Here is an 11140-nt window from a genome sequence, read left to right on the forward strand (position 1 = left end):
GAGAGAGAGAGAGAGAGAGAGAGAGAGAGAGAGAGAGAGAGAGAGAGAGAAAGAATTTCAACATCCTCTCCCCTTACAGATCTGCCCTGAGGGTTACAATCTTCTTTCCCACTCTAAGCACTCTCCGCCATATTAGGTTCTATTTTTGCACCCCTTCTTCAACTGCGATGAGGATTGCTTTGGCATCAGAGGTACCACCTGCCGTATGCTCTTTAGTTCCTGTTTGCTGTAAAGCTTGCTTTGGGTCTTGGGTACCTTCACAGCTTATTCTCTGCAAGGGAAAGCAGCATTTCGGTCTTGAGGTAACTCCCCATAGGTCGCCAGCTTCCTCTAGATGGAACTCTGCCCTGCTGAGCCTCTGTGAGGATCCGCTGCTGTCTCTAGCTTTAGCATTTCTCTGTGTCTAACAGGCAACAGCCTTGAGAACACAGATCCTGGAGGAGGGAGAAGAGTCTAGCTGAACACTGCCATGCGGGGAAAGGGGGAGCCATTTTCAAGTCTTCCTGAATGTTCGGTTGCAAACTTGAGATTCTGATTGTGGTGAAGCTTCAAGCAGGTGAAAACATGAGATGAAAGGAAATGAAGTGACTACTGACAGATCAGACTGCTGAATGACTTAATCAGGAGAAAAATCAATGCGTCCAAGGCGGCTGCCCCCAGCAAAAATCAATGGGGGAGAGGGCTGCTGGCCTCCACCCCTCCTATGTTTGTATCTGCCCCCCAGACCACCCAGAACTCTTCCTGTCCTACCCATGCCTTGTCCAAAATGCTAACTTAGTCTGTCGTTTAGCTACTCCTTGAATATTTTATGGAAATCTAGCCTCTTACCCTGAATTAATAAAGACAGGACCACTATGATAATGAACAACCTCAAATTGCATAGGATTAACATAGCTAAAAGTTGAACTCTCTCCTCTACTGAGACGAGTATGGATATTTCTCTTCTGGCAGGTTTTGTGGGTGGCTCTGCTCCAAGTCATGACTCAGGGATCCAGGCTTCTCTCATCTTGAGATGTCTCCAACTTTAGCCCAGAGGCCTCCCCGGTGACTGTAGAATAGAATAGAATGGAGAAGGCTCATTAGGTACTCAATCATCTTGGCCTGAAAGCAACACTTACTACTTCTGTTCACATTTCTTTGGCCTGTGTTCAAAGCACTTGACCCCAAGTAGATGTGAGGAGTTTGGAAAATCAAACCCTTGGTAGATATCTTCAGAATCTAGATGGTTGGTTCTGCCACATCTCTCCTCCCCTAAATAATATCCTCATCCTCTGATGAACAAAACAGACTCCTAGGTCCTCCAACTGGAAATTGCTTCTACATTTCTACCTACTCTGAGACTTCTTTTTAATAAGACTAATTTCTACTTGCCCTTATCTGGTATAGCCATTCCACTATTTCTTTCTTCTTGTTGTCTTTAAACTTTTTAGGATCTATTTTCCTGTGTCTTTGTTCTCTTTGGTTTTTCTCTACAACTTTTCCAGTTTCTATGCCAGTACTTTTGTTTCTTGTCCTTAAGGCAAATCATATGCCTTAGTTGTTCAGGACCATATCCTATTGTGGGCAGATTTAAGTTCTAATTAAATAAAATTTTGGAGATTAAAGCTACAGGTGTCATTAAAGTTATTATTTTTTTTATTTATACTGGTCTTCTAGGACTTCGAGGGTACCTGAAATATTTTGCATACAGTGCCACCTGAAATCTCAGGGACGAGCAGGTGACCTGGCCAAGGCATGGATACTTGACAGTGCCCAGCTCAGATCTCACCCACGATCTTCCTCTGTAGATGCTCATTGAATTTAAAGTGGCAGGATGCTGGGGATTATTATAGAAGTAAGAGGTTTTATTCCTTTAGGGAGAGGCTATAGCTTTCCTACCTGTTCAACAAATCATCTTTACTTTTCATTAATTCTTTCTTTATAAATTACTCTAAATGAGATCATGATACCCCCCTACCCCCCTATTGAAGCTGTATGGGTCTCATGAATAGCATCACAACAGCCATACTCTTCTGATGTTTAGGGACCTTCAAAAGCTAAAAAATCCCCTGCCTGTGAATCATTCAATCATCTACTGAAGAAATGTGTCCACTGACCACTCCTATGTGTACCCTTGTAGGAACCAAAGAAATGAAGGTGGTTAAACAGGGTCTTTGACTCAAAGAGGCCATCGTCTCATGAAGGCGATAGATAGAAGTGAAGAGATACAGTTTTGATAAAATGTAAGCTCTATCTTTTTCCTTTGTTCAAAGATACCAGCATGGTGCAAAATGAAAATTGCTTAGTTCTATTTAGAAGGGAGGAGATTGGAGAAGATTTTGCTTTGTGGGGAATTTGATGCTTCAGTTGGGTCTTTGGGAAATGAGAATTTTTCTCTATAAACAAGATGATATGAAAAGAACAATCTAGTCCATAAGAATAGCATTTGCAAAGAAAGACAGACATAAATTAGTACTGAATAATACAATAATAATAATTAAAAAATCTCCATGGAGTAGAAGTTTAGGGAGTAGATGTGGCCCCAAATGTGGAAGGCTGGGTAGTGACAAAAACAGATTAGGTAGAAAGAAAGAGTCCTGATTGCCATGGGTTAGGGTCCAAGGAAGCTTGACAAAAGGGCGGAGAAGGCATGCCACTCTTCGCAGTAGCTCTTACTATGAAGAGAAAGCCCAGTGTGACCCTCCAGACTGTTCTCATGCTTTCTATTGTCTGCCCATACCTGCATCCCTTTTGTTCCAAAAGCCCTTTCCTATTTTATGCCTTTGCAAGTATCTGTGGTATCTTCTCCGTGTCCCAAACCTTGCTGACTCTTTCTCACACATTCTATCCCATGCTGATCACAGTTAAGGTGCCTACAACCTACCTGGTAACCATGCAGTCAAACTCTAGCTCATGTAGAACGGGCCCGCAGACCACCTGGTCCTGACTTGTTGCTAATTGTTTTGTTTGAAGAACTTTTTTCTCTCCAACTATATTGAACATTCTTCAGTGGAGTGGAGTGAGTCATCCTCCACAAATTGTGTCTCCCATCAGACTTAGCAGAGTGCTGACCACTTAGGAAATTTCAAGTACATAGTTATTGATTAACTTCAAAGGAATACTTGGAAGGTCATCTTGGGGTTACCTACATTAGAATTGCCTTTGGTGGTTGTTAGAATGCAGATACCAGGGGCCCTGTCCAAGGGCTACTATGTCAGCTTTCTGAAGGGACATCTGTGTGCATATATATATATATAAACATTTATTTATTAGTTATACTTGGATACAATACCTTTATTTTATTTATTTTTATGTAGTGCTGGGCCTCACATGTGCTAGGTGAGTGCTCTACTGCTGAGCCACAACCCCAACCCACATCTGCATATATTTAATAGGGGACCTAGATGATTTATTTTTTGACATGGCAATTTGAGAATCAGTGGCCTATAGTAGGAGTTGGCAAACTCTTCCTGTAAAGGGCCATATAGTCAATAATTTCAGCTTTGTGGCTCAACTATAGTCTGTGTTGCATATTCTTCTTTCTTTTACAACTTTTTTAAAAAATGTAAAAACCATTCTTAGTTTTTTAGGCTGTATAAAATGGGCCACGGGTTGGATTTGCCCCATGGGCTATAGTTTATTGAACTCTGGCCCCAAAGAGGGGCTCCTTCACCTCCAGAGACTTCAGAGACATGGGAATTCCGGTGGTTTCAGGTGTGGACCATCCAGAGATAAAGCTCCTCATTGGTTCTCTGCAGGGAGCAGCACTTCCTTACTCTAGAATTTCCCCCTTGTACCCTGGCATCATGGGAATGAGCCTAGCCTTCCTGGGGGATGTCCTCTCATGGACATTTGGTTCTTTCTGCCCGTTCCTGGGACCCACACCCCTTGGCTTGCTTGTGTTAGGTCTTTAACAGGCTCTCTCAGTAGGGCACTAATATGGGTTGGTGAGGCACTGAGGCTGGATCGAAGGCTGGGGAGCTGTCATCTCCCAGCCTGCATAGTTAGCAGATTGCTTTCTGCAGAGGTCTAAATGTCAGCTTCTAAATGGCTCAGGACTACCTGTCCAGTCCCCCCTCCACCTGTCCCTGTTTTAGGTTCACCCTGGGCCTTTTCTTAGGTGAAATTAGAAGCCCCACCCCACCTTCTCACTCACAGGAAGAGGTTGACAGTGGTGAAGAGATCGTTCTCCTCATCTGGCTCCTTGGTGAGGTGTGAATTTGCACAAGATGATTCAATATATTTTCCTGTGTGTTCTTCAGTACATTCCTGCTGCCCAGTGCATTTCTGACATTTCCGTGTGCTGCTCTAAGCTGCCCATGACCCTGACCCCGACTGTGGCTTTTAAGCAAGGAGAGCCAGAATAAACACATACAAATCGTCCTTTGCAGAGCACGTCTGTGCCCGGGCAGCCCTCGGTTGTGTGTCGTGTTCCGTCCTCCACGGGCTGTGATGAAAGACTCACCGGCTATCCTTCCAAGTTGGTTTATAAGTCCTGCCTGCAGGCAGGGGTGGACAGGATGACCCCTCCAGTCCCATCCAGTCTTGGGATCCTGTGATTTCTCACGTGAGTCCACTTTGTGCTCGGGGGCTCACGCACATCAATTAAAAACACAACAGTTTATGCTTCTACAGGAGGGAGGAAAATGAACCATAACAGTCTTCCTATCTGAACCAGACCTCATTTTTCCAAGTCACCACCTTACTCTCATCTGTAAAGCGCTAAATAGCCTGAGACCCAGTTATCTTTGTGACAATCTCTCCCCAGGTGCCCTATCCTGGTAATTATGCTCAGCGGGAATGCTCTAGCTGCCCATCTCTGGAGTTAAACTCATTAAGACAGGAGGCTGAGAAATCTCCACAGAGGGTCCCCACCTTGAAATGATGGGCGCGTTCTCCTTCCTAGGCTACTGGGATTGGGGTTTGGAGTTTGGGGTCCGGATTGCCACAGAGCTTGCTTAACCTGGATTTGCTGCCCTGAATTGTGCTTTGGGGAAGATGCTTACTACGGGGTCAGGAGAGAGGAAGAGCAGAAAGGAGGCCACAAGGAGTTGCCATATTATGAAATGAAATGCAGATGGCAACAAAGCCAAAATGTTGCTTTTTCCAAATTGTGAATACAACGACCATGTTGATTTTTCTCAACTTAAAAGCCGATTCCCCTCTACGACACATCAGAAGATGGGACAGTTTCCCCCTGTGCTGAGAAAGTATACTTCTTAAGAACTTGGGTAGGGTACTGATCGGGCTGGAGGCAGAAGGCCACTTGAGACATGGGAGAAGGGACATGGCTCTGCATCAGAGAAGGGCAGGGAAGGGAAGATGCTTACAGAGATGGCCCTGGCTGGAGGTCATGGAGCAGAGATCAAGGTTAGGGGCAGGATAGGGGCTGGGAGGGAGAGGGAGAGCAGGAAGGAGTGCAAACAATATCCAGGGCCAAAGCTCTCAATGGATTGGTATGGTTAAGGGAAGACATTCCCTTCTAATTAATTAGTGAAAAGGAAAGGAAGTTGCTAGAAGGAAAGCAGAGTTAGTTAGCTTTCCAAGACTGTAACTGAAGACCTGAGATCAATTAAGTTGGTGACTTAATAAAAGAAAAGGTTTATTTTTGGCTCACAGTTTTAGAGTCTTCAATCTATGGGCAGTTGGCTGTGTGTTTTTTTGGGCCAGGCAGACCATTGGCCCCGAAGGGGACAGCATGGTTGAGCTACCTGCTCACCTCATTGTGGAAAGCAACGAGAGAGAGAGAGAGAGAGAGAGAGAGAGAGAGAGAGAGAGAGAGAAGAGGTAGGGTCCCACTACCCCTGTGAGGGCTTCCACCCCAGGCCCTCACCCACCATGTTCTAACTTCCTTCCACAAGGCCCCATTTCTTAAAGTGTCTACCACCCCTCCATAGTGTCACGCTATGAACTGAGCCTTTAAACCCATGGAGCTTTGGGGACATTTCAGATCCAAACTAGAGCAGTTTAGATACAAGAAAATCAGAGCCCAAATTTGCTCTTCGTTTGGTTACAAAGAGCAAAATATGTCCAAGGAGGAAACCATGAGAGAAAGAAAGAGAAGAACTAACTAGAAAGAGATCTAAGGTGCTCTCTAGGAGAACAAGAACATTCTAGTGTCTTGCAGTTTGATGAGGATTGGGTAAAATTTTTAAAAAGACAATAAAATAATTCTACATTTGTCTCATCAAATGGTGGAAAGTTGATCAAGATATTTTAAGAGACAATAAAATAACTCCCCATTTGTCTTTTCTAGTGGATTGAAACGTCCGAGTGCTACAGATGCTACAGATGAGACAAAGTAAGAGATGTGTTCCTGATCATGTGACAAATAGCTTTTCCAGTCAGAAGTAAATATCGTAAATTCCACACCCCATTTGTCTACGTTGGACAAAAAAAAAAAATATTATTCCTGTAGTGGGCAGGAAGGGATCACCCTATATTCAAGTATCTGAACAGTGATAATACCTGGAAGAATCTTTCAATGCTAGACTTTATGAAGACGATAAAAAAACATTAATTGAAATGACTGAACATATGCTATGAAATGAGAACTATATGTGGTACACCATAAAGTATAATTATATGCAAGAAGCCATAAATGAATCTGTGCTGGGGTTCTGTTATCAGGTTCCGCTGGATCGTCACAAAAAGAAGCAGTTACCAAAACAAAACAAAATGAAGAAACGCTTGGATGTTTGTGAAGACGAGTAGAGTCTTTGTCCTGATGGGGGTTGAGATTATTGATTTATGTATGGATTTGCTTTTTTATTTATTGGGCATTGTCCCGGTGCTTCTAAGACTCTTGATTCTGTCCCATAGAGATTTTAGCTCCCAGAAAACAGGAGTCTACACTGGAATGATTGCTCAGTCCTGGTCTCAGAGCTTTGTAACTTGGGGTGGGAAGAAGAGAATGCAAGGTATTTATTCTCTCTCTTTTCTACTGCAGGTGATGTTCCTGCCGGGTCCTTTGTAGTCCCAGATCCTCCATGCAGGCCTTCCCTCCGTGACTCCAGATGCCATCAGACAGCATCACGCCTCCCTTAGACTTGCAAGCCCTGGAGGTTTCATGCTGTTCGAAATCTCTCGCCACCTGTTTTTCAGTTGTGGGTTTTGTTGTTGTTGTTGTGTTTTGTTTTGTTTTTCGCTCTTCTGACACCTTTGTCATCAGTACCTCATATAAAATATTCCCTATTGTTCCCTTACTGACCTGATGCAAGCTTTGTTTTTTTTTTTTTTTTCTGATGGAATTTTGGCTGACAGAGGCACCTCTTGCTATTTGTAGAACCTGATTAGGCAATACATGTAATTTTTCAATTAAAAAAAAAACAGGGACCATACTAACATATTACTAAAGGGCATTTGATTTTCTTTAATGCCCACTTTAAAATATCTGCTGCCAGATCATCGTTACTAGAGAATGGTTTCTTTTTACTTTGTGGGTGGTATGTGTATCTTGCCTCTGCATAGAGAAGATTGAGCTACCTGGCTCCTTCTGTTAGAAGAACAACTTCCAGCAAGGCCCAGGGCCTACCAGGCATGTTTCGTTGAGAAGTGTGGAGTCTATGGCATTTTCTGAGAATCACTATTAAAATCCCCTCTGGCTGCTGCAGATCGGGGTTTAGTATCTCATATTTTGACATTCACAGGGGAAAGCAAGCTTGGCCCCAAAGCTTCTCAGTTGACTTGTTGAGCACAGGAAACAGAATTACTCTTGTTGTGAGGAAACATGAAAAAAAGAAAAAACAAGGGACCCCCCCACCCAGGAGTTGAGGATTTTTTTGAGACCCACCTCCCCAGGAGAACAGAAGTTAGCCACTGAAAGCAAATAATGAGTTACAAAAGGGCAATGATTAAAACCATTTCATCAAGGAACAGCCAGGGGATGAGCTCGTGTACACACACACACACACACACACACATACACACACATAAACACACACAAAACCACACACACAGAGTTTAGATCTGAAATGTGCCCCAAAGACTCATTTGTTAAAAGTTTGGTCCCTGATCCTATTGGGAGATGATGAAAACATTAAGGAATGGGACCTAGCAAAAGAAGTTTAGGTCACTGAGGTGTGAAAGTATGACCTTGAAAGGGATATTGGGACCCTGGTCCCTTTTTCTTGCTCTTTTTCCCCCTCTACCAGGAGGTAAATAGACCTCCTCCATCATGTACTGCACTCCTGCCATGAGGTTTTGTGCTGTCATAGGCTCAGAGCATCAGGGCCAATTGACCATAGTCTGAAATCTCTGAAACCATGAGTCAAGATAAACATTTCATCCCTTTAAGTTGATTATTTCAGGTATTTTGTCACAGTAATGAGAAGCTAACTAATATACACGTATTTAATAGAAATGAGAAGTGATGATAGGGGATTGCATTCAATAATTCAATTCAATAAACACTTTTGGAAACACCTTCTATATGCTAGAGACTGTGCATCTGGCTCAGGGAATAGGGAAAAATAAATGCAACTCTCTCTTCCTCCATGAAGTAAATTAAAAGTGGGCTGAAAGGAATCACAAAGAATTAGGTGGAAAAAAATGCAGATGGTGCAAACATATTGTAGAAGAGAAGGTGTGAAAAAGAGAGTCAAACCGAGGTAGGAGCTAGAGATGAATTGCATATAATGAAGACCTCAGAGAACAACAGAAGCTAGAAGCGTGATTCTTAATAGTGAGATGGCTGGGTCAGGTGGCAAGTTTCTGACCCCCACCCTGATATATTTTACACATTTTAACAAAGTCAGATGTCTCTGTTCGCATAGCCATGCATGCATAGCGTCTTGCTGCAACTCTAAATGGAACAGGATGTGGAAGGACACACATACACAAAGGAGTGGCCTATTTGAGGTTCAAAATCTCAAGTTCTGTCCCTTGGGGAAAAAGAAATCAAGAACATCCTCATGTCCACTAGCTATTCTGTGTTCTTGGGCACGAACCTCATATTGACATTGCCAGTAATTAGAGTTAGCTTGACATGGAAATTGTGTGTATTTATCAAGGACTGAACCGAATAGAATTTACTCTTTAGTACATAGGCACGGTAGGTCACCCATCTCCATAAAACCCTGGTTTGCTTTGTGTGTAGATTGTAGAGATTTAATTCTTAATTGTGAGTTTCTTTACTTTGCAAGTTCCTTTTCTTAATGTGAGGACCTTTTGCATGTAGTTTCCATAGACTATTTTTATCACATATTTACATCCTTAGGAGTTACTTGTTAAAGAGGCAATTAAAGTAAATAGCGTAATCATGTGTTTATAAGGCTTAATTATAGACCCTCATATATAATGACACAATTATGACATCTAATCTTATTGTAAAATTCCTGCTTGAATTTTCAGGACAAAAAGAATTTTCCTCTTGAGTTTCAGCGTCTCAGGTGTTTTCAGATTTACTTGGCAAATTGCTAAAAGGAATGTATCTGCTTTTGAGACTCAATAAATGGGAATTTTGAGAGCACAGAAGTGCATGAATGTTCGATTTTCAACTTATTTTTAATTTATACAGCTAAAAAAATGACAGGCCTTTCCTTGAATGGAAACTCACTTCCACCAGAACTCATAATACAGACTATCAAAATCAAGCCAGCTATAGTGAATTTTTCTGTTATCCAAGTTCATAGTCATGATGGGATGGATCCTTTTCTCCCCCTAATTTATAACCTTCAGAATTTGGCTTTGCTTTCACATAAGCCTGCTCTGTGAAACAATTACACATAACTGTCACAACAATAATGAGAACTACCCTGTGTTCCTATTTACAGGTCCCCAATTGTTTTAGGTACATCCTCTCAAGGTTCCAAGAGTTCAAGGTTTAAAAGAGTGGTAGAGTTGGCATCTAAACACGGTTCTGACCGACTCAGGGTTGCACCTGTACCGGGGATGCTTCTGTGTTTTGCTTATTTGTGATTCTCCAACAGCTCCAGTGTTTACTTCTCATTATGGAATCAGTATTTAACATTCTCAGCACAGGAATGCCAAGTGAAGTCTCGTTTCTTCAGTATCAGATTCCCCTCACCCTGGCGAAGGCCTTTGTTGAAGCTGATTGACTCTGAAGGGAATTTGCCCGTGTGTGGTTTTCAAGGGAGAAAGACCCGGGCAACAGCAGCCGAGTGCAGGACGTTGTGAGAACAAAGTCGGTAAAGATGTCACTACACCGGTGACCAGAGATGACAGCATTTTGAGCCGATATCTGCTTCTCTTTTAGGCTGTGGATGGTTCTCAGAGAAATGCACTTGGGCTGATGGGAGGATGTCCAAGCTGGTACCTTCGTGGAGGGTACGGTACAAACCCCATTGTTCTCATGAAGCAGTCGTGTAGTTAGCATCACGACGCTTCCTTTAAACCACGCCTGCATTATGTCAAATAGAATTTGTCAGTCATCAACTAACTGAATGCTGTAATTGATCATTATTCCCTGAGAAAGGCAAAAAAAAAGAAAAAAGCAACAATTAAAGAAGCCATGAGAGAATTTATTAAAGCAAGGAGGAGAGGAAATCTCCAAAATCCTTTCATCAAGTTAACTGGAAAGAAATGGGGAGAAATACAGAAATGGTATTTCAGGTCCTTCATTGATTTACTCAGAGGCAAAGCCCTGAGAAAACAACTGATCAATTCAGGGAGGGATCGGCTGGGCTAGATGCCCCGTCAACATCCCCCTCTACAAATGGCAGCCTGTTAATTGCAGCCGTGTTTGCTGTGAATGAATTTCTTTAATGTTCATTCATTCATTCATTTGCTAATTCATTATTAAGTGTGTTATTCAATGATAAGGGCTATATTACCTAGCTGCTGCTGCATTTGTTCAATTTGTATTGCTAATGCTTCAGAAAACAGAAATAGGGAGCAAAAAAAAAAGCACATTGAATTTTCTTACAGTTGTAGATTGGGGTGTAATATCAATAACTTTAATGGAAGCAAAGTCGGTGCCCTGATAGGAGCCCTGCTGCTCCTCAAATAAATGGCTTGGCTCCACCTCAGCATTTATCTGCCAGTGCTCGGCTTTATCAGGGCACCAACTCAGATTCCATTAATGTTATCTCTTAATTAGCTATGCGATTAACCTGTGTTACTCCTGCGCGGTAATGAGTGGAAGACAGAACCAGAGAAGTTCAGCTGCCTTATAATTCCCTCTCCAGAAGCCCAATCATTC

At 42.5% G+C, this 11140-nt stretch overlaps 1 long non-coding RNA gene across 1 annotated transcript in view; it reads left to right on the top strand.

The window, feature by feature from the left end:
- The window catches only part of LOC125617754, an 8620-nt gene extending 1789 nt beyond the window's left edge, over nt 1-6831 (top strand). The window contains exons 2-3 of the long non-coding RNA XR_007348853.1: nt 6236-6280; nt 6610-6831. This is a non-coding gene — a long non-coding RNA (uncharacterized LOC125617754). The remainder of the gene's footprint in view (nt 1-6235; nt 6281-6609) is intronic.
- The last annotated feature ends 4309 nt before the right edge of the window (nt 6832-11140 follow it).

The sequence above is a fragment of the Marmota marmota genome, unplaced genomic scaffold (genome assembly GCF_001458135.2).
Source record: "Marmota marmota marmota unplaced genomic scaffold, marMar, whole genome shotgun sequence".
Classification (NCBI taxonomy): domain Eukaryota; kingdom Metazoa; phylum Chordata; class Mammalia; order Rodentia; family Sciuridae; genus Marmota; species Marmota marmota.